The sequence below is a fragment of the Alosa sapidissima genome, chromosome 14 (assembly GCF_018492685.1).
Source record: "Alosa sapidissima isolate fAloSap1 chromosome 14, fAloSap1.pri, whole genome shotgun sequence".
In the NCBI taxonomy this organism is placed as follows: Eukaryota; Metazoa; Chordata; class Actinopteri; order Clupeiformes; family Clupeidae; genus Alosa; species Alosa sapidissima.
In genome coordinates, this window is record NC_055970.1 from 4,774,314 (window position 1) to 4,799,360 (window position 25,047).

Consider the following 25,047-nt stretch of genomic DNA (forward strand, 5'->3'; position numbering starts at 1 on the left):
GACTTGCATTGGTTTGTCTATCTTTGGTTTCTTTGTTTTCTGCTAGGCTAAACCATTTTGTAATGCGGTTTGGCAACTTTGATCTATCTATCTTGATATCCACTGAATGATTTTCATCACTTTGGAAAGGTTACTGGGAGAGTCCCCAGAGTGACATAAAATGTGAACATGAAGGTGATGAGTAAGATGCTATTAAAGGTAGTTTGGTTCCACTTTTTATTTTGGCATCAATGGCTGTCAAAAACTAGACTTTTTGACGTCTAGATGCACTAGACTTCTCTAAAACATGGCAGGCCAAACTATCCAGTTGTCACAGGGGCAATTTAGTTTCAGAGTCAACAATACTGGTTTTGACACACACCGTAATTTGAAGGCTGCAGGATAGACTTATTATCGCTTCTAAGTGATGGGGAGTTAAAAAAAAAAAAGGCTTTTGTGTTAGACTGTGCACCTGTGAAATATTTTTTTGTTTTTATCTTTATGTGGCTTGCAGTCTTTACATAAATATTTAAGTTGTTTCATGAACACTGATGCGTTCTATGCAGCATCAGATACTATACCGCATTCCTTCCCTGCAGGTCTTTAATTAGTCCATACGCCTCCTGTGCAAAGCTATTCATAATTAATGTCTGTTCCAGATAAACAGCACTTCCAAAGCCCAAAACAGCATCTGAATGGCCACCACATGGGAGCCTTTGGTCCCGACACTCAAGATGGAGAGAATCCATCGTCATGGAACACTCATAAATGGTAGCATAAATGTAGCATCTGTTAGTCCCGTTATACAAATGGAGGTAAATTAAGTAAGTTATGTGCATGCACACATTTGCTATGTTGAGTCATTTGAACACCTTGCATCTCTATCTTTGTCTAAACAAACACCATGTAGACCATTAAACAAGTGACTTGAATGGGGAAAGGATCTAATTATCGTGACAAAAGGAGCTGTGCTAGCATTTAAATGAGCAAGCTCAAGGGCTGGTGAGCTTTTTCAAAGGCGAATGAAGTCTCACGGATGGAATGCAAGCAGCAGGTCTTCCTGTTCTCAATTAGCAGTTTCCTAGTAGGCAACCCCCTCCCCCAAGGAAAAAAATGCTCACTGTTACTCAGGCATTTGCTCTCCCGACTCTGGAGGAGGAAGGGTGCAAAGAACTGTACTTCTGGCTGGACACACAGACACACACACACACACACCATCTATACAGAGAAGCAGTGCAAGATGACCACAAATAGCTCTTGTCAGAGCTGAGAGAGATCGCTGTTTACTTGTCTTAAAGAAAATATATTAATGTTAAATACCAACAGTTAGTGATTTAGGAATTAAGCACATTGGCACATTGTTTATGAATTGCCGTGTCAACACCATCATCATCTATAGCAGTTCTATTAATGCATGGGATAAGACCTGGAAATAGGAAAGGAAACCTCAATATTTTAACTACTGCATGTTTAGGTAATGTGTTTTTTTTTATTAATCTTTAGCAGTTTTATGGTTTATTTATGTTTCTGAGCATCTGGCTGCAGTTTTGCAAGAGGTCAGACTAACTAGTCAGTCTCAAAATCAAAACTAACCACAGATTTACCACCTGTCTTTTAACCAATAATGGAGATTATAGAAGTGACAAAGAGGATTACAGGCGCTGTAAACTCCACTCATGTGTCTTCAAGCTTTGGTTGCACAAGAATGTCTGGCAAGCCACTGAGTTCCTTGGTCAGGAGAATGAATAATGTTTAAGAGCTGAATTGAACATTGATGACAAGGGCAGTGTGAGTTTGAAACTTGTTTCACAATCCCAAATCAAACTCATTAATAATTTTCATTAATTAATTTTCATTAATTATCCACATATTAATTTTTATATATGAATGTACTTAAAGAAAAGTAAAATGTCCACAAACAGATCCCTTCAAGCAATTGCATACAACAGTGGGTGTTCTAATGTGTTACTGCATTGTAATAAGCTTCAGAGATTATTCAGATGGTTTAGAAAATGTGTTTTTACCCATGTGTACCTAATAACGATAAGCCGTTTTCAGTGTGAAGTGGGCCATTTGCCTTTTCAATCAGTGATTTTGAAGGCTGTCCATAGCTGACTGTCATCTCGACATGACATTTTAAGACCAGTGCTAGGACTGATTCACTTTGTCACAAGACTTTGAAGAACCATAACAAATGTAGATGTTGTACCAGTTGTACAAGTGTTGAAATGAAAATGTGTTATTGACGTCCTTACATATCTTTCAATGGTTCTTTTTTCTGCCACCGCTAAACAACAAGATAAAGGTACACTATTCATTTATCTTTATCTGATGTCCAGACAAGGACATCAATCATTACAGACTGTTGACAAACTAGCTAATGGCAAGATTTCTACATTGAACCAAGTCGGCTTTAAACCATATCTCAGAGAACATGTTGCTAAAGTCATTAACAACCCCATCCAAATGCAGTTCTAAAATAAGAGAGCAATTACTTTCCAATACATTTTATTGTCATTTCAATCATATACACAGTACACAGTGAAACCTCCGGGACCAGGGCTACATTACAATGCGCTCTCTACAAACAAGGGCTAAATAAAGTGCAGACACTGCCTGAAGTGCAATACGTGTAGACAAAACGATTAAACAAAAACAACAGACAGACAGAGCATGACGGACTTGGGGTAGTTAATCTGTCAATTGGATCCAACATATAGAGCATGAAAGATGTGGACATTTTTAACAGATGATATCAGTGATTTTCCAACAGACATTAAATATAAGACATATGTGTCTCTGACACACCAAATTGGGCTGAACCAAGTAGATATTGCAGCTTTTCAATCAGATGCCTCAGAGCTAGAGAATCCTCTACGGTCTTTGTCTCTGCAATGTCTGTTATTCAACTTTTATATGAGAGTAGCTTCCTTCTGAGTGCCAGTGCTAGCCGCAAGCATGAATTTATAAAGGAAACAGGAAGGTGGAAGACAGCTCTGCTTTGCTGGCTGCATTCACTGTGTGAAAATGATCCCATTAATTCAGTTTTCCCTCAGCCACCCTGTTCCTGTTGTATCTGTTTGTTATTGAGATGATTTCTCTCTGTCACGTCAAAGCCAACATTATCATATTCATGTTGCTAGGGCAACCAGCACTAAAAATCTCCTTTTGCCACCTCACTTGAAGCAAGTAAACAGCAGAGGTTGTCTCTGGTAGGCTAATACATGACAAATGGCATGACACATTTGCTTGTAAAATCTTCCTGCAATACACTCTAAAAAATGCTGGGTTGAAAACAACCCAGCCGCTGAGTAAAATGGGGTCCAACACAGCATTGGGTTATCTTAACCAAAGATTCTAGAACAGAGCTCTGTTCTAGAATCTTTGATCTTAACCAAGCAAATTGAGTTACTAAATTTAACCCAACAACTGGGTTGAAATTTAACCAATATGTTGGGTTATGTTGACACAACTGTTTAGTTAAAGTTACATAATGTTTGGGTTATGTAACTAAATCCCCAAAAACTACTGGTTGATTTTTAAAATACTCTGCTTGTACAAACTGTTAATAACTCAAAGTTTGTATTTACTTACTTTAAAGTCACACCTTCTGTTAACAGCTTTAGGCCTGATATAAACAGTCTATATTAAATGGCCATCAAAAGCCATGCAATGAAATAAAACAGTTCGACACAATTATTTATTTGATAGTTTTCTTTATTTTTGAATAGATAGCCTTGTATAAAATGCATGTGATACTTCCATGAAGGCAGGCAGATTACAAAGTCCGTTTTGGGGGTCAGCCCTGTCAATCAAAGAAAAAAAGAGTGCATTTTAATCACTGTTAGCCTACAGAACTTTATATCAAGACTTGCATGAACCATTACCAGTGAATGATATTGACTGACATAAAAATCTACCAGGAGACAAATTATTAGCGCAACACACTCGGAAACCATGACCACCTAATATTTTGGAGTTGTTTTAAACATAATACCGATACTAGCCTACAAAACGTGCGTTTATGTCAGATGAGCTTGATAACGCTAACATTACCATTAGCCTAACATTAGGCTGACAAACATAAGTTAAGCAGTGCTAACGTTAGCTAGCTAATGTTAATACATTATTCAGTTAGTGAATCCAAGTTAATGTTACCACCAAGAACCACCCAGTAAGTTACATGGCTATAATATGAGGCTACCCTGAATGATTTAATAAGATGTTGTTTGGCATGATTATTATCGTAAATTACGTGTTGTGAAGAGACTACTTCGACTGTGTTATCGATAGCTAGTTGACAAACGTTAGCCACGAAGCATATTTAATTAGCATAAAGTTTCCAAGTCTGCTAACGTTACCTACCAGCTGCTGGTATGCTAATTGTAGTTCGTTGTAAAAGTTCGTTTTGTTTCTGTTCAGCAGTTCCTACCCAGTGAATACAGAACTATGTTTTTATGAGTCTGTATTTGTGTAGATTTAACATTAACAGTAGCTAATATTAGCTGGAATGACACCTGCTAACCTGCTTGAAGCTGAACGAAATGGCAGGCAGAATATTCCTTGATATCACGAAGGGTGTCTCTAGGTGGACTTTTTAAATCCGTCTGAAAAAATAAATAAATAAATAAAAGCAGATACATACCTTCCGAAATCACCTGATTTCCATTGCATGTTGACAGCTGCTGGACTTGACGGTTGAAAGAATATGCCTGCCTGCCGATTTTTTTTCTCTCAACCTTCAAATAACTATGCAGCTGTGTTGAAGTAACCCTGGTGCTGGGTAGTGTACTCCACGTCAGGTGGGGGACAGGAGGGAGCACAGCCCTAAACTATCAACCCAGCAGTGATAAACTATCAACCCAGCAAGCTGGGTTACAGAAATTACCCAATATGAGTAAAAACAACCAAACAAAATGACCCAACAGCCTCAACCCAGCTTTGGGTTGAAAAAATAACCCACCATTTTTTAGAGTGTACCTCTGTGGTTGCTCTCCTATTACAAAAAAACTCCTCTTCAATGGAAAGAGGTTGACATCTGTAGCCTATTAATCAGTTGAAAAACAGCCTACATACTTGAAGAAATTAGAAAAAATGCTGATTTGTTCAATGGAGCTCTTGTGGTGGAGTATATAGGCCTATGTTTGACAACACAAATGTCATGGAAGATGAATTAATTTGCTAATAGATTACAGTATGAAATAAATTAAATGGAATTAAGCCTATAGGCTACAGAAAGCAAATATTAAAAATAAAAACTTCTTTAGCCTTTTCTAATAACAACATTCTTCGTGGAATGGTTAGATCCCTCAATTAGGCTACTTTCCATCTCCATAAGTTTGGAAAATGTTCATCAAAGAGCCTTTTTAAAAGCAGCAATGATGGCTATCCTTTCAAAAGGCTCTAGACAGATAATACTGTAAAAAGATGTTGTGAGGGTTTACTCTAGCAAGCTAGAGTTTAAGATTTAAATGCATGTTCATTTTATAATGTATAGTTTTTAAAAGTTTGAAATGTTATGTTGTTGTAATTGTTATTAACCTATTGTGTTTTTTTCATGTTATTGGTTAAGTAAGTTTTGACTGTGTTTGTTTGCTTTTCAAGTGAATAGCCTAGGTAGCCTAGGCTTCTAGCTACTCAACTCCAGTTCCGATTCTTCCTAATGCCGTTCTCCTTCAACGGTTCAATCCAACTGGAATCTTTTCCTGGATTTCGTGGCACTCCACTCTGCCTCTTGGTTACATTGTATCCATCTCTAGTGCTGAAAGATATACACGGTCATCAAGAAGATACGAGGAAAGGCAACCAAAGGAAATAACATGTTTTGGAAATCGTCTCGGTATTGGATTTACTGTTGGGAAAAATAAGATCGTAAACTTGAATTTCGAGAATATGCCCATTTTAGCCGGTATTTCCATTTTGGAACGGGATCCTGAAGTGTGATGGCTGCAGTCCAGTGAATTGCTGGCCTTTCCTTTCTCCTGCTGCTGGATGCCTTGGGAGTACAACGGATTGTGGTGGTTTTTATCAGCGAGTGTTTATAATTCAAGATTATATATACTTTCAGTATTTATGGAATGTACATAATACGTCGTTGGATTGGGGTTAGCAAGTGGGGTAAGTGATCATAGAAATGATTTTCGCCTACGTTATGTGAAAGACAAGCCACCCTGCTAGCATTGCCTAACTACTATTTTGCGTTAGCTACCGCGAACTTGCTATTTTGCTAGCTGGCCAGCTACAGTGCATGAACAGTCTTAAGCTCTTTGTTTAAGGGTCCCTGAAGTTGATTACAGCATGCTACATATTCCAGATTGAGCAATATTTTTCACAAGAATTACATCAACTCATTATAAACGAGTCTGTTATTCTAAATGCAACACAGCACTCGTGTTTTCACGAGAGCAACGACTAACTTAGCATATGACATGATCATTTGATTGACTCTGAAGGCATTGTCGACACCGACAGCTAGTCAGATAACGTTAGCTAGACAGCGAGCAGTGCAGCTAACATCAGTAGTTAGCTAGCTAGCTTGGTGGTGAAATGGTATAATCTTCCTCACTGTATACATTTAGCCTCGGAAGCTAGTATTCTGTATATAATAACACAACAGTACGCCAATGGAAATGCAGTAAGGTCTCTCACTTGGCCATTTATGATATATTTTGAGCAGACTAACGGTTTATGACTAAACAAGCTAACTGTAGCTCGCTAATTAACGTTAGCAAGCTGGTCACACAGGACATGTGTTGGGTAGCCTTAGGGCTCACGACACATTGCGAGCCAGTTCAGTAACTGTTGTGAAGACACTTCAGAAAACGAGTATCAGCCATGGTGGTGAAAAGTATCCGATGTAAGTTCGTGTCAACGAAATGTAGCGTTAGTTAATTTGGTTTTATTCTCTTAGCCAAGTTTCGCGGTAATCATTTCAGTCGCTAGGTAGCCATCTCAAATGAACTTGTCTTTAGGCCTTGCTTCCCGTGAATCGGGCATGTTGAAGATAGCTTATGTTGATTAGCTGCTAGCTGGGAAATGGGACAACGTGAGTGCAGTAAGTTAGATAAACTAACTGCATAAATGCATGGCCATTGAGAAATGTATTTAATTCACCTGTAAGGGTATATCATTGCCTGTTTTCGAACTAGCACCAACTTTAGCAGCTAGCTTTTTTAACGTGCTAGCTTTGCCAAAATAGCTATGCCAGTTAGCCATGTTGAGAACATATCTGTGAGTAGCCTACTATTCAGTTAACGCTACGTTGACTGTGGTTTTTCATATGTCCTATACACTTAATCATACACCTCGGTGTCTGGTATGTATAATATGTACTTTTCCCTGATGTCTAACTGTCACATAAAACTTCAGTAAGGTCGCCAACTTGCGTTAGCAATTCAACACAAACAAAGTCTGTTGTCCAACTGTCTGACTTGACCTGTAGGTTACCTCAACTCTCAGAGCAACCCCATTTGTCTAGTTGGCGTCACCGATATTTCTGCAGGTGGATTGAAATTCAGTTTATGTTGTAGTACGGTTTAATCGCCGACAATATAAAATCACATCTCGACAACAGATACTGGTAAGATTTAAATGATCGAGTTGCTAGATAAACTGTGAGTCCGTAAATTGATGAGTAATACCAGCAATGCCACGCAGTTAACGTTACAGTTTACATTTCCTGACCTCGAATCTGGGAGCACGAGTTTAAAGGCTCCTAATACATTGTAATAGGTTGTGCCCTACCAGCATGACACAAACACATTGTTTTAGAACAGTTGCCACACTGTGTAACAAGACTACCTGGTTCTATCTGATATTTTGACATAAGGACACATGGCTGAATAGATCTCCTGGGGTTGTCAGGCAAGAGCTCATGGAATGAAGTGGTAGCCTACGCTATCATTACAGTACTTTTTCTGATGAAAATGTTAAATCATTATGTGAGTAAATCAGCCCTAATGACTGCTTATTGGTTTGTGAAGGTGATCTTATTTGAATGTGCTGCATTTTACCAGTATTACTCGTATAATATAGGCTATTAGCCGAATTGGCTAATAAAGCATCCTATTGAAGGACTTGAGTTGCATCAGGGAGATGCACCTTCATTCTCTCAGAGTCTCAATAAATTCATCCCTGTGTGACCTAGGTGGATACCATTATTATCTCTTTTCAGAACAATATTTCTGACACAATGACCGTTGCCTTTGAATACCGTCTGCTTGTGCCACTGGAAAATCATAGCACATTTGGTTAGTGCTGATTGAGCATCTTTTAGGCTAAGGTTTATCATTCATGCACTTTAAGTCATATTGAGGCCAATGACACATTAACAATGCACTGGTCTTAGTAACGCTTTCTACCAGCCTTATAGAAATTGAGAATGTTCGATTTTAGCCTATGCTGAGGCCAAGTTATAGCCAAATGGAATAGGCTAGTAATGTGGAGAGATGAGTTCCCCATGGAGTTTGACAATGAATTATTGACACATTATTCAGATATAAATTCTAACAATGTCATGTCTTCTTAAAAAGTAATGGCACCGACATGGTGCAGCCAGTGCAAACTATGTTGAGTTGGAGTCATGTTTAAGTAGAAATAACTGGAGAAAAGAACAGGGCCTATATTTTACAGTGGTGCCACAGCTTATAGCCTGGTGTAATCGTTGTGTTTGAAATTAAGATGCTGCAAGAGATGCTAGCCTTTCTTGTTAAGGTCCACAACACTACAGTCCACAAGGTGTGCTTATGCAAAATAATTAGCTGGCTGGCAGGAATGCCTGTCTGGACATCTGTGATGTAAACACCATATTGCGACATTTGAGTAGAGTAGTGGTTTCAGATCTTATTTTTTTCTGAATATACCTCACATCTTACATTTGGTTCAGTTTCTTTCAGACGTCTTGATTGACTTACAGATCCCAAGCCTCGCCCCATTCACTATGTCACAATGATGCCAGCCTGGAATCTGTCAGTACCTTGGTTAACTTTTCCTATTTCTGCTATGATGTGTGCGAGGCTCACCCCTCTACCATGAAAATAAAATGAAAATTTGAAGATGATTTAAAAAAATGAAGAATAGCCTTGTGGAAGGCACTTTTTTTTTTTTATATATATTCTCAGAACTGAAAAGTTTGACAGATGCAAAGTGAATTAATGTAGCCTAATAGATAACAGTAGCCTCATACAATCTGTTCCACCAGTTATGTGTAAGTTCAAACATTGTGCAGTTATAATGTTATCTATGAAGTTTATCTAAGTGCAAATACAACACAAAGAACATATTTAGTCCAATGCAAGCTGGTGCAACTAACGTCAGTGGGAACAATAATTATCTATACTGGTATATTGGGCATGTAGGAGCAATGAAGGCTTGTCTCGTCAGCCTACCCCATACAAATAATGTCTGGCTTCTGGCTTATACACACCTGGAGTGCTTTGCTTCACTTTGTGTAATTTTAGTCTCCCTCTCTGCCTGTTGCATTCAACATATAGTATGCGTCTTTGGACAGGGCTACATACAGTAGGCTAGTCATCATCAGTGGATGAGCATTTTTCACATATTAACGCACACTGATATCGTTTTGCACACAGTGCACTGGTCTTAGTAACGCTCTCTCTACCAACCTTATAGAAATTGAGATTGTTTGATTTTAGCCTATGCTTAGCCAAATGGAATAGGCTAGTAATGTGGAGAGATGCACTGATTTCCCCATGGGGTTTGACAATGAATTATCGACACATTATTCAGATATAAATTCTAACAATGTCATGTCTAACAAAGTCATGTCTTCGTATGTCAAAGACAGTTTGACTCTTCACACAGGCTTTTCCCATTCAGAAGAAGCATTGGTTAAATAAGAAACTTGTTTAGTATGGGGAATAGGGGAAGCTTCAATGTAATCTGAAGCTAGGTAACATTAATTAAACTCTTCAACTGTGAACGTGCTGAACACAAAATAAATCCGCAATGGGAGAAATCCACTCAAACAGGTCCATCGCATAGGCTACTATAGTCTGTATTGCTTTTTGAAGCTATAACGTTAGTAGGCTGCCTGTAACGCCCAGATAGAAGTGGCACATGGTGAAATGGTCTGTTGTTGTTTATGTCCGTACATCTCAGTGGTAGAAGATTAAAGAATTGTCAGTCCTGTCGTTTTCTTTCTACTACTACATCCTTTGACTATACTTTAACTAGGCTAATACTTTCATTTTACACTCTCATCCCTGGTAGTATATTGTAGTAGTAATAGCTACCTAAGCCTGATGTTATTTTTTCATTTTGTAAATTACTTTGGGTAAAAATGTGTAATGTATGAAGGCTAGATGTTAAGTCACACATTGTCTAGGACATTCCTTAGCCAGCTGATTTGGGCTTTTTCAGTGGTTGCATAATGTATTCCCCTTGATGTGATATCTTGGACTTTGGCCTAGAGCACAGCACTGAACTTGTGGTTATGGAATGCAGGCAGCCGTTTTACATTTCCATGCCATTCCTGTGCCCCTACTGGATGTGGCTCCTTGATTTCACAGGGTGCATAGCCGTCTCACTGTTGTAGTTGAAGTTGTACGATCGAGGCGTTACGTCTGAAGGCTGTTTGTAGGCATGAGGACATTCACTCTCAGAACTGAAAATTGAAGCCACTAAAAAATAGACTATAGTCAGTGTGTTCCCCAAAGGATTTTGCCAGACTATGTTCGGTGGGCCTTGTAAAACACCAACGAAGGAAGGTGCCTTCTTGATAACCCCAGTGAAATGCTCACGAAGGCTGCTCTGTCGGTGATGCTGTTTTGTGTGTACAAAAGTTGCTTTATTTGTGATTTTGTTTTTGTTGCTTTGGTTCTCTGGTTGGGCATTTAGGCTACTGGCAGCACATATGAATGATACCATGAAGCAAGGCTGTTACAGATCCTGGGTACAACTGCTGCCAGCCATCTGTGTGTTCTTGTATCCAGCTCTATGATAAATAGGCTTGGTTGTTGATTGGCCACTGTGGGAAATCGCCTACCTATAGCAGGAATTTAGCACCTCTCCTGTGTATATCAGAAAATTGTATGGAGATTTTGTTATCTAGTTTGTGCTTAGTAACCAACCATAAACACACTGGTGGTGTAGGTATGAATGGTAATTGACCTAGTGCAAAAAGGTCATGCCCACAAAGCATGGTTGAGGAGTTCAATGGTTAAGAAATAGGCCTAGTAAAACAAAAGTGCATACATTTCAGCGCTCTGTGAAATTAAGCATTTGTTCAACTAGTTTATTTGATCAGTTCCGGGTAAAGATACTGATGAAAGAATTGAAAACAATGCAAACAAAGTGATTTAAAGGTGCTCTAAGCGAAGTCACACGTTTTTTAGGCTAAAACATTTTTTGTCACTTACAGCAAACATCACCTCACCATCCGTTAGCTGCCTGTGTCCTGAATACACTGTAAAAAAAACGTGATCTCTGTGGACAGCCCAGGCTTCAAAAACGGTAAAAAAACCAACCTGGGCCAACCTGGCCCATAAAAACATAACAAACTGTTCCAGCAAATCACAGACGAGATGCGCGTTTAGGATAGTTTCTCTCTGTTTTGTTTGAACGTCAACCGAAGTGATGATACCCAGAATCGCTTTAGAGCACCTTTAACATTGGCATGCATACATCAGTATGACTGAAATACTTTCAGTCCATGATGGAACTATGGCGGGGCAAATTAGACTGTGGCGTGGCACCACAGTCTCGTTAATCAAGACTTGTCTTCACACTGTCGAGCCAAAGCCGAGCTAGCCAGGCCGTGCCGGGGCTAATTGCTTTCACACCTTCAGGTGCGGGTGCTAACTGGTGCCACTTGGGGGCTATATTGGTGCTACTGGCCCCTGATTTCTAGCCCACCCTAAAGGTTGGGCCACTTGGTGCTAGAGCGAGGCTAGGGGTGGTGTCAAGGTGAAGGTGGGGTCAGCCTGTTGTTGTGTGTGTGTGGAGTCGAGAAACATGAATGGCTATGAAAGCACAGCAGTATTTGCCAGCACACCGAGTTTAGAGATAACGGTTATGTCCGTGTTAAAGATGTTTGCCTGTCAGTAGGCTAACTCTGTCCAGAGGTCGCCATCTAGCACAGTAAAAATTGAACTTATGAGTTAACTAACATAGACAAGCGTACCACTAAATTATTCCTGCCAGTGTGTTTTATGCTATCGATAGTGTGGAATACTTTAAAAACTATCGTAAAAGCTTCTTTCGTTCGGAAATTCCAAAATAATTTTTTTTTTTAATACTTCAAAATAGCATTTGATAAATGAACCTGTAGCCATAGATGTGTAGATTTTAACAAACTCTGGTTTGGTTCTTAGCAGGAGCATCTACTGCCTTCAAGCGGATTTGAACACACAGCCTTACAACACTCTTCGAGTCACAGTAAAATGTAATATATGGTACATAGCTTATTTAGATACACGTATATTGTGTGTGCTTGCGTTTATTTAGGAATCCACCGTCTTGGTTTGTATAGAAATTAATATTAAGTGACATACACGTAAAAGGACAGAAATAGGTGGCTGACTTCGATAGCATACAGTATAGGAAACTTTCTGCTTATCCTGTTTGAAAATGGGTGGTATTGGTGTCGTTTTCACAAGCGAGGGCGTGTCTAGGTATAATGCGTGGAGGCTAATGGCCTGACAGTCTGAACTCAAAGGTCTCAGGGTTATGAGGCTTGTAGACCTGGGCTGCTATCACCAGGTGGCCCCCAAATTACCCTGGCCTGGCCTGGCTCAACGGTCTGAAGCCGGCTAATGAGAAACGGTGGATTGAGGTACTCTTAAGCAGCATTTACAAACTGAGCGTTTTGTTTATAAATTGTCTTCTTTCTCTGTCATTTCACTGAAATAGAACCCAGTGTTTCCCAGAGGTTGGTTTGCAGAATTAACTTGAATGCAACAGTTTTTAACAAATTAGCACAGCGTGGCTATGATGCTAACCAGATTTAAGCACAATTTAGTACAACCTGGAAAATCATTGTGTTGTGGTCAGTGTTGATATTGTGGTGGGCCGCCACAAATAAGCCAATGTATGGGAAACACTGGAACCCCAATAGTCTACATTGCACAGCAAAACTTTACTCTACTTTACTCTCCTTTAGAGTGGGGGTCTCCAACCCCCGGTCCGTGGGCTGGACCTAACTGGTCCGCGGGGAAAAAAAAAGTGCTATACGAGGCAACTGCATAGGCTTTCTGTCTATGGTTTATGGTCTATGATCTTCAAACTATGACCCTCCTCGACGAGTAGATTGCTGCTCCACTGAGCCATGAATTTAGGCTAGATTATGCCCGGTGCTTCTGTCTGTTAATTTGCGGCACAACTGAATGGTGTTATGGAACTGCGGACCAAAGAAAAATAAATGTTTCCCTGATCAATAAATACTTCTTAATTCATAAAATATAGAGGCATAACATTAGGTGGAAGCTGTAGGCTATAAGTGCTCATTCAATGTGTATGCGTGTTTGCGAAAGTGAAACCAGCACCACCTCTCCCAAAATACTATCAACGCCCCTGCTACCGGTCTGTCAGAAATAGGGTTGCAAAATTCCGGGAATTTTCAAAGTTGGAAACTTTCCATGGGAATTAACGGGAATATATGGGAATAAACGGGAATTAATGGGAATAAACTGGGCATTTTTAATATGGCAAGTTAGTCTATAACAGGGAACTTAAATGTAGTGGACAAAAACCCATCTTGCAGTCTAATATTAGTTAAAACAACCTGCTTTAATACAATTTCAGTCGAATTTCTACCCTGCACATATGTCAATCATATGCACACAGCAATCGGCATAGGCTGCTAGATATAAAGGAAACCTATGGTGCGTTCATATGCATGGGGAAAGAATGTTCCAACCAGTCGGATTTTGTTGAGTGGTGTGGTGTATCTTGGGCAGTTCAGTATTGCTAGTTTAGCACGCTAGTAAACCATAGGCAAAGAATGGGATTCCCGCTAGCATGCTAGCTAGCTTTGTATGCTAAGCTAAGCGAAAATACCAACATACAATTCATATTGCTTATTACGAAACAAAATGTTAATGTTTGTATACAAAACAGTTTGTATGAATTACCCATAATTCCCGTAAATTCCCATAATTTCCTTTAATTCCATAAAAGTTTCCAATTTGGAATATTTCCAAAATTCCCCAACTTAACTTCCCATGGTAAGTTTCCGGAAATTTTCCGGAAATTTTCCGCCCCTTTGCAACCCTAGTCAGAAATATGACAACTGTCCGATCCGTTTAATGAAAAAGGTTGGAAACCCCTGCTTTATGGGGATGCTTTTATCTTACAGCAATCACAGCAACTTGCAGTACAATGGAGTTTATCAGTGTGAATGCTCCCTTGCTAGGGGTACAATGATCTTTTTGTTAATTTCTGCCTCTCCCAGTTGAGCTTCACCAACACGGAGTAGTGCACGCTCTAAACGCTTATTGCTGGAATATTATATTATATTATATACCATGAAGAGCTTCCTTGAATAGCTTCCTTGCATGGAATCGCTCTTATGAGACCGTTGCACTTTAACATGGCCCTACAGCACTGAAGATGGTAGCTGTTAAAAGTAACGAGATTGAAGAATGGATCTTCTCTTCCAAGGCGACACACACCTTAGAATTTAAGATCTTCCCCTCCACTTAAAGTTGATTGTCACAACTGGTGAAAGAAATGGACACTAGAGCAGATTGGTCATGCGTATCTCACGCCTTTGAGTGACTTGAGCAGAGGGATGTTAATAAGTCATGTGGCTCAGTCATTAGTAAAAGAATAGGGCAATTGAGCAGTTTGTAACAGTTATTAGGTAAGTCATTCCAGTTATTTAGCTTTTTGTTGGTAAATGGAAAGAAATTTCACTCAGACCCCCCCCCCCCCTGTGACTTCACTCATAAGGGTTTTACCCTGAAGTTGCATTGGTCTTACATTTTCAGAATTGTCCTTTCTCTCACACTTTTTTGTCCAGTAGGCTTTTCAGTGTGCATTGGCCAGTCCATGTTTATACTGCCTTAAGGTGGTGTTAGAATTGATCAAATATTGTTTAGCCTCTGCTCCCTCTTATGGTCTCATTTATTATAGATATTGAATCAGTCTTTCTGTCAATAGGCCAGACCTTGATTATAGATTTTAAGGCTTCTGCTTTTTGTTAAATGATTATTGGTTAGGCTGCTGAAAACTCACTGGCAGATAATGTGCAGCTTTTTGCAGACTGTTGTTCAGTTTTGTGGGCTACTTCAAAGCTGAAGTGCAAAAATAGTTCATAGTAATTCAGTATAACCAATAAGACTTTGGCTGATTCTGAATACATAGGTTCACAGCAATTACATTTTCATTGGTTTGAGACACAGGTAGTTGCCTCAGTGAACCTGTACTTTTGAGTTGCTGTAATCAGATATAGTTTTTGAGGAACCCCATTTGCCTCATTCCGTGTCAATCAAAGCGTCTCAATACCAGTTGGCACTTTGTTCCAGATGTAGGGCCTTAAATAAAACCAATGGGTGTGCAGTACCAATTGTTAATGGTTCTGTCCTACTGAGAACATGGTTCCATGTTACTTGGAAGATGGCTTCCATCTTACAACGTTTGGGCAGGGTAGGAATAGGCCTAATGCATTTTAAGACATTAATGCCCAAACATGACCTCCCACATAAGGCATTTTTGGGAGCGTAAAAATTATTTAAAAACAAGGGTGAAGAAATATGAAAAAGTTGTAATTTAACAAAATGTTTTAAAGGGGTTAATTTTGAAACCCAAATATTATGTAGACAAAGTTTGAGCAAAATCTTAGATGGTGCGGCAACCATTTACATGGATTCTGTCTGATATTACACAGAATGACCCAGTTGTGTTAAGTTAATTTGCGTCCATGTAGCATCAATATTGTGTTCAAACTTGTCTATTCTGTTCCCATGCCTACTATCATAGTTGACAAACACCTCAAAAGAAATGTTCTGTTCTGTTTTACAACTGATCTGCCCTACCCTGCAGCTACTGTTGTTTTAACATCTCTTTGCAAACCACATAAAAAATGACTGACTCCTATATTGACAGGTTGAAAAGCAGGCCCTCGCCCTGATACTTGAAATGTGAGTGTCAGAGTGTATGACACAAGACGGCATAGTTTCCCATGAGTCTAGCTTGTTGTGAAATCGCTTACAAGTATGCAATCCGTGCAATTCTAGAACAGATTGAATTCCATTGATAAATGTAGGATAGCCCCTGAGCACACATTTTAAACGTCTTGTGGTATTACTTTATGATGAGGCTTGATTACCTGCTCAGGGAAAGAACGGTCCTAGCAAGGGGGACTGCCTGCAAGCGTTGTATCAGAAACGCCCGGGTTTTGGAGTAGCTCCTCCCAAAGTGCGTAACTGGCTTCATGGCGCGTAAAGGACATACTTGGGTGGAGAAGCGCAGAATACGCAGAGGCAGAATACGCAGAGGCAGAATACGCAGAGGCAGAATACGCAGAGGCAGAAAAGCACTTAGTTGCCACTTTTTCACTTACTTGCAACTTTTTTACTTGCGCACATGGGAGAATTCGTCCCTAAGTGAATTGGTAACGTGTGGACATGATTTGTATGAAATCTATGAGATTCGGACAACATCAAATTCTCACGTGTTCCCTTACCTTTTGCAGTTGGTATCTATGGCAATAAACATTGCTGTGACATCAATGCAATGTTTAGCAGAATATTTCTGATTACTACATGGGGTCTGGTTTAACAGTGTAAAGTTCAGGTACATTTGAAATGTAAACAGGATTTTTGTAAATGAGGTTATTATTCACAACGCTGCATGTGCATCAGTCATCAATTTATTGATCTGACGACAATGCATTTCAAAATGGTATAAGATACAGCTCATAATAGCATGGTTTTAACATACCCTAGCCAGCTAGCTAGCTAGCTATCTAACACAATGAGATGTGGCCCCCATTTCAGATATTCTCATGGGGGCATGATGCTCTTTTGCATGCGGATGAATAGTAAATTGGGTAGATAAGTGCAACACTGCTGATCTGTTGTACTAGGTGAACGCCTGGAGTGAGATACAGTGCTGTAATTACTTTCTGGTGTGTTAAATCGCAACCTGTTGAGACACATAAAGAGAGCCTTACCTATGATTGTTCTTCTACAAATACACCACAGTGGAAGCTTTATTTGGACAATGTTATTATAATACGAATACACATTGATGTGAACAATAGGAATACACATTGGTGCAAATACTCATTTGCATTTGAACTGGACATTTGCTCATTTAAAGGTGAATATTTTATTTTGCCAATACACAGCCAGAGGTAATTTAATTAGAAAGGGAAACATTAAACTGTAATTTGCAGTTTATTTCTGCTGCACAGAGGTTTTGTTCCATAGACTGCTGTGTGCGGACATTGCCCTCCGGAAGATTACTGAGCACATTTTTAACCTCCCTTGTTATTCATTTCCTCTGTTTTGTCACAAAGGGATTGATAAGTATAAATGGCTTTTTTACTTTAGCAGAATGCTCTGCACTCCAAAGGACTTGTGAATGGCTGCATGACTTTTTGCCCCGTCACACAATCTTAAATTCCCATCACCTAAAGTGCCTCATGCGTTCTATTTTTGTACACAATCCAATTAGGAAGGAGTGATGTGGCTCATGCCACCCAGGGATCTCGGGCAGAGGAAAAACTACTTGTTTGTTCATCTTTTTCCATTTTCTATTCAGTTTCCTCATAGATTTTACAGTAACATTGATTTTCCTACATATTTCCCATCCTGATTGCTCTAATTGTGCTCTAAAGGTGGGTTATACATAGACCATTAGCAAAAACCACAACTCAATACCCAGCTATTTCTCAGAAAGTTAACTTCGTGTTGGAGAGAAAGTGAGAGGACACGGTGAGGTGAGCTCCTCAGTGCCTGTTTCCCGGAATGATTCCGCTTTTTATCACACTGTTCATCTGATGGGTTGTCAGGAGAAAATCTGATCCATCTTTTAGCTTCAGTGGAAAAACCTGCTGCCGAGGTGCCTCTCACGGGGGCTGTCCAAGGGCTTACATAGCGTTTCCTGGCGAGGGGTAGAGCAGAAGGCAACTGCCGATTGAGTTACCAATTGCCTTTGTTGAAGTGGTGGTTGCATAAATTGGACCCACTCAACTATTTACTTAAGCAAACAGGACAGCTGCTGGTTCCAGCCCCTGCCACTGTGTTCTAAAGCCGGCCATCTGTGAGTGTAGAGCATTCAGTGTGATCAAATGGCAGGTCATGGCTGTCACTCCCATGGGGTGGCCTCTGATATGAAACCACTCCAAAATGGAGAGATGGGGTTTACCTCAGTGTTTCTGGTCTCTGTCATTATTCAGTGTGACTGGTAATGGCAGAGAAATGCAGGTCATAGTTGTGAAGACAAATGATTAGGTCACTGGCTTCAATAAATTGAGGTCATATTCTCTCTAGGGTCCTGGAAAGGAATCAGATTAATGAAAATAGCTTCTAAATTGTCTGTTTTTCTGGAGGACACTCAGAGCTTGAAAAAGTGTGTGTCAATTAAATGACCCCTCAAGCAGTCCTGTATACATTTTAGTCTAAATGATATGAAAGTCAGAGGTGATGTCTTGAAGATAGATAGATAGATAGATATCTAAAAACAAAATCAAGCACATTGGCATCATCTTATGCAGTCTTGTCTAAATAGGATATCATGAACATTCTACATTTTTGAGGGCTTTAAGGTTTTTTTTCTGAAAGCTCGAATCAATGTGTGAGCAACATACGAGCGAATCTCAGTAGACTATTAACACAGTGCATTCCTCTGTATACACATTTGTCAAATCCCCCTATGATTTGACCCACTCTCCCTCCAAGTGGTATACTGTGATATCCAGTCTGTATTGCATTTCATGGGATTAGACTGACAAGCCTTGTGAATTGGTATTGATTAGCAGCAGCTTGGTCCATATCTCCCTGTTTTCCTTTAAATGTCCTTAGTGCAGCAGCCCTCCATTTGGCCCTCACATGTTCCTGAGTACTGTGATGGGGACTCTGTGCTGCAGATGCTGGTGTTAATTATTTACTTGTGATGAGGGTCAGGGGGCACGAACCCTCAGTGAAACGGCAGCCTCTTCAGCTGTCCTCGTGCTCACAGCGAGAGAATGGTGGATCACTTTATGGGACTTATTTACAGCCGGTCTGAGCAGCAGAACAAAGCTGTTGAGGGTTGGAGAAAAAAGTAAGGTTAAAGGTGTGGTTTTCAGAAGTGCTTGACAAAATGGTAGTACCACAGAGTGGTTGCTCATGAGCGGAATTATATTGTAATGTTGAGTTGCTATGTCAATATAATGTTGAGTTGCTGTCATTCATGTGCCTTTCTACACATAACTGCTCATCAACAATGTACTACAGCCTGTGGAACATGTTTAATGTTATGTTATTAGCCTGCTGAAAAACATTTGACTTATAAATAGCCTCATGAATAGCCTCACTGAGTAGGCACATGACGGAGAGGAAGCACTACTGTCAGTCTTTGCTCATGCTCAGACAGCTTGTCGGCAGTCTTATCGTCTGAGTTGATGGATGCGTGTAATGTCAACAACCTTCACCATTCATCTCATTTTCATCAAGATACATTTTTAAAAAATGTATGAGGTCAACAGGGTAAAATACTGGATGTCATTAATAAGAATCATAGAGCAGCAATCTCTTTGGACATGCATGTTATATTTAGCTTAAGTTTGTGGTTAGTGATTCAAATCCTGATCAACTCAACAGGCCTAGATTGTTGATCAACAGCTGCTCTTTTCTTTTCTACTCTATTTAACAGTAGACAGTAGTCTTGTATTATGATAATATCCCATGCCTATACCAGGAAAGAACATTCTGAGTCCACTTGGATTTCCTTTGGGCAACCAGCATCAGCTGGCTCAGGTGCATAGCTTGGGTGCCAAGGTTTTGTACTTATACTGTTTTTTTATTTAGACCAAATGAACCTCAGATCACTAAATATATTTATATATCTTATATATAATTATATATTTATATATACCTGCTTCAAAAGAAAATCCTTGTTGCTGGCTTTGATTTATCTTTAAAAGGTTTTGTGGAACTGAAATTGAACTAGACAGATGTCAAAAATATAAATTCAACTTGTTGACAGATTGGACACAAAAGATTTGGCACATGCATGCCTTTACAGTCCTCTTATAGTAATTTAGAATCCTATCCGATTTTAATGTGAAAGTGTTGATGATAATGAATGACTGGAACTTGTTTCAGTATGGCTTTCTACAACCGACATACAAAAACAAAACATATGGTAAGCCTTTAAAGATAAACACTGTGATCTTGTTTGGCAACAACGGTAACTTTTGCAGCAAGCACAGTATTGGTCAACTGACCTGAGCTGAGTAGACAACCATTCAGATATAAAGGAAAAGGAATGAGAGTGTCATTGAAGTGCAAACACAATAGGCTATTTGTACCTGGGCAAGCAGATAAGGCATTTCACTAAACCTCTCAACCTTTGCTTGGTAAAAAGCTGTTTTTCAATTGACAGGATCTCCTTTTTGTCACCAACCTCACTCTGGCTGGTTTATCCTGTTGAAAAATCAATCAATTATTACTTTTAGCATACCATGAACATTAATTTTAATATGATACCAGTACTAATTGTTTATAAAATCTTGCACCATAAAGTGACAGTTGCATGCTGTTCCTTATGGTTATATATTAAAAGAGCAGGAGGATACGTTTGAATGTAAACAAATGAAATGATGTTGCTTTGGAAGTATGCATTTTCTACATTGTAGATTGTCTGTGGGTGGTTTCTTGAGATTTAGCGGAGGCTGTGACTGGAGAGAAGTTGCATGCTACAGTGGGAAGCACTTGTACTGATCAAATCTGAGTCTGAGAGTGGAAACCATTGCAGAGGAGTTGTAGTGGTGTGAATTAAACGTTGCACACCTTTAGTTGCCAAATGTTGCAAGCCATTTCAAATGATTTCCAGATGTTTCCAACTCTAGCATCATAATGGGTGAAGACTGCGTTAACTTAATTTTGCAATAACGTTGATAAGGGATTCCCAGGGGTTGATCAGGGATTTCTCCTTCACTTAACCTTAACAAACTGATAATAAACCTCATTGGCAGTCAGGAAACAATGTAACTTTGCTGTACACAAATATATTCTTCCAACTGCTATTTTTTATGTTTGCAGGCTTTGCTACTACCGCTTACCACAACCACTTTTGATTTAGAAACTATAGGGTCAAACCCTTTGGCACTGATTGGAGGTCACCCTTTGTGCTCAAGGGAAATTTTTGTGTATTGTTGTGTGCCAGACTTGGTGGGTGTGGCCAGGCTAATGTCTTTGGCCTTTATAGAAAGAAAGTTGCACCAATAGTCAAGTCAAATTTGGTGTCGCCAGGTTCATGGACCTAAATACACCGTATGGTTCCAAACAAGTGAACCTGTCCATAGGGATCGACCGATATGTTTTTTTCAGGGCCGATACCGATATCAATTATTACCAAAACAGGAGGCCGATAACCGATATGTAAAACCGATATGTCAGTTGTCAAAAAGGGGGGTAGATGGTAAAGGTGATATGCTGCAAAAATTTCATTCACTTTTCTTTCTTCTTTTGATACCCAATTGTCTATCAACTTGCATCACTTGCAAGTGTATATCCTGTGTATCATCTTAATCCAAGAGCTGAGTGATAGCAATTATTTTCATAGAGTAGGCCTACACAATGGGCTATGTGCTTGTTAAGGGACCTGTCACAAAGAGGATGCTTTGCCATCATGTGTGTGAGTGCACGGGAGAGGTTACAGTTAAAATAGTTTGCAGGCTATTTAAGCATGCAATTTGTGTCCATATGCTATGAGCTACACTTTTGAGAGCCTAAAAGGCACGTTAATAGCCAGCTCAGGACGCGATTTAGTTCAGGTCGGATTAAATTACGGCTGGCCCTGGGTGCATGTAGTCTTTTTTGACAGTCTGTTTCAAAAAGAAGCAATTAGACTTTTTGACGTTCGCTATCGCATAATTTTAGGACTTGTCTGTACTTTGTCCGCCGAGGTGTCCCGTTATTCACAATTAACGGACAAGGCGGAGGCAGAGAACTCCCGACGCACAGCACCCGGGTTTGTAGGCTAACTAGTAGCCTAAACAGCATATCGCATAACGTGCATCAATCAGGAATTCGCTAAATGAAGGAAGTGGGTGCTTTACTTATTGATCCGGATCAAAGAGACAATAGCTTACAAAGTGGTGTTTTTGTAACTTCAGTGTAGATGATTGTGATTCATTGCAACTTCAGCAATGTAAGCTACCTTCCTTACCTTCGAAAAATAGCTCCGTACAGCTGAAGCCCAGTCTACAGTCTGCCTCAATGAGAATCCTAAACTTTCTCTGTGTTCAGTCTTCGATCCTGATTGGCTGCATTCGTGCTAACTAACAAATCAGACGGTGTAGTGGGCGGGACAATGCTCTTGACCACAGAGTAGCAAATGCAGGGAGTGAGAGACGCTTTACAGAGAAAGTAGCGCGTTTCATTATTTATCCATTTCAATATCGGCTTATCGGTGGAAAAAATGACCGATACAGATTATTATACAAATGCTAAATATCGGCCAGGCCGATAATCGGTCGACCCCTACCTGTCCATAGCAATACATTGGGATTTGCTGTTAACGGTTATAATTGAATGTAGGTGACAGGGCTACATCTGGAGAGAGATGGCAGCGCCGGCTGCCATTTGCGAGCGGTCTTTGAAAGATTTGAGGGTCTTCTGCCATATTGGGGGAAATATTGTTCCATTGAAGTAAATTGGAATGGTGCTACTGACTTTGTATAGAGCCATAGATAAATCAAGTTTGTTTTGTTTCTGTTGTAGTCTAAACTGTTTAGGGCAACGCCCACTGGCGACAACATTCACATCTATGGATTTGATACTCAAGAGATGGAAACATTTTTCCAAAATTCTTTTGGTTTTGATGTGCGTCAGACGCCACCAATGGGCTTTGCTCTGTTAAAAGTAATGGAGTTCTAAACTTTGGTGTCACTTGACATGTGTCAAATGTCACCAGTGGGCGTTGGCCTTTACAGTCCTGCAAAATGTACATACAATTGTGCTTTGATCTTGTCAGACTAATAAAATAAACACTGCCATATTGGCAACTGACATTTCATCTTTTATACCACCAATTCTTTCCTTGTGACCTTCGTAAACGTGTTTTCTTGCTCATGTTCCACACTGCTTATTGTTGGTGTATGACATTTGGAGCGTGCAACTGAGCAATTAGGCTGATAAATGATTGGCCTGTTTGTGTGGGTCAGTTAGGGCACACAACATAAACAAAGAATATGATGGGTTACTGTATCACAGAGAGCACACTCACAGTTTGTTTAACCAAACTTATTACTTGCTTATCTGCCAAGGAGCTTGTGGTGTCAGCCACAGTTTACGTTAGCCGGACATAATGTCTGGTGGAAAATATGCTACATTTATTTATCAATGGGCTCTTTGCACAAAAGGCTCTCAATGCGGCTGCTTTGTTTCCGGTGGAGTGTTAGCTGTGTTGTAATGGCATCTTCTATTATGTGCCGTGAAACATTGCCTTGTCAGTAGATATAGCTCTTTGGAGTTTTTGCTTGTTGTTAATCCTTCGCCTCCACAACAACAGCATTTTCATTGTGTACAGGGGGAACAAGCCATGAGAAGTAGGCTATTTAAAACGAGTAAAATATAAATATATCGAGACCCTAGGGGGAGCTCTACAGTTGGCAAAAATACCTGATGAAAGTATTTATGAAGTCACACCGCAAGCAGTAATTGCAGTTGCGTTGCAGCAAACTTTCAGTAAGGGTGTCCACTCTCAGATGAACCTACATGACGGTTCATCACAGCTGTTGCTCTGTTATAAGGCCACCAGGTCTGTGGGGAGGGGCCGATGGGACTGAGAGTAAAGGGGCTGTGGTCATGCAGCAATGAACTTATACTTGAACAAGGATATGATGCCTGTTTTTAAGATCTTCGATAAGTTAAGATGGCAGATTTTGATTTTTGCTACATGGAAGCTAACTTGCAGTGCACTGTACCGTAAAACTTCAAATAATAGCCGAGTCCCAAATAGACGCCTGTCTCTCTTAAACCCCTGGTGTGGCTACAGGTTTGGGTTAAAGGCCGGTCTCAAATAGAGGCCTGGTCTGTTTTTTAGTTTTGTGTTGTATTTAATCTTCTAAACCCGTCAGATCGTCTGTTCAAAGCCCAATTCACACCAAAGATTTGCAATGAGACGAAAGCCGTCGCAAAGCATTCACCATGTCTAGTCACAGTTGCAAGGTTTTAGAATGTTGCATCAAGTTGCTGGTTTATAGAATGTTGCAGCTCATCTCGTCACGAATCTTTGGTGTGAATTGGGCTTAAGCCAGTATGGTGCAGACTGCACACGCTAATGTTATGATTAGATGGCATTAAAAGACTGCGATGGGGAAAAGCTAGAGATCCAAATTGTATAACTTTTTTTTCAATATGAACTATGCCTATATATCCAACTTTGTCATTGTTCAATTCATCCCTTTTGTTTAAAATTTGCAGATAGGCCGATGGTAAGCTTGTTTTACGCTGGCAACAAAACAAAAAGATTGCGAATGTTATTCTAAATGCGTACCGTCATGGCGATAAAGAGAAAGAAGTAGGCTATGATTTGAGATGTAAGCTGTTGTCAAATTTGCCAAATAAAATATGGGAGAAACAATATGGTTCATGCTCTCATGCTGTTTCATTCTTGCCGAAAAGGAGGGAGAATGAAACATTATGCACGTTCCACTTTTGCATAAATAATTCCTGAATGGTTTTGGTCAGGACCAATATAGGCTAGGTTGCTAGTGACAAAATATGAGCTTTCAGTGTGAAACGATCTCTTTTGTAAATTACGTTTGATTAAAACGTGTTTCATCTGTTCTGGCTATCCCCGCTATTTGGATCTTATCTCTCTCAATGAACAACATCTCAACACTAAATGAATGATGATCCGTTATTGTCATCAGATAGCCTAGTCAAATGG

The 25,047-nt window shown here is 39.8% G+C and overlaps 1 protein-coding gene across 2 annotated transcripts in view; it reads left to right on the plus strand.

Annotated features, from left to right (window-relative positions):
* Positions 1 to 5,677: 5,677 nt before the first annotated feature.
* The window catches only part of LOC121681633 (zinc finger protein 609-like), a 78,502-nt gene continuing 59,132 nt past the window's right edge, over positions 5,678 to 25,047 (plus strand). Inside the window, exon 1 of one of the 2 annotated variants that reach the window (XM_042061475.1) lies at positions 5,678 to 6,096. The gene's annotated coding sequence lies outside the window, so the exon portion shown is untranslated. Of the gene's footprint in view, positions 6,097 to 6,674; positions 6,836 to 25,047 lie in introns of those variants that run through there. The other variant, XM_042061476.1, reaches the window with a different exon arrangement.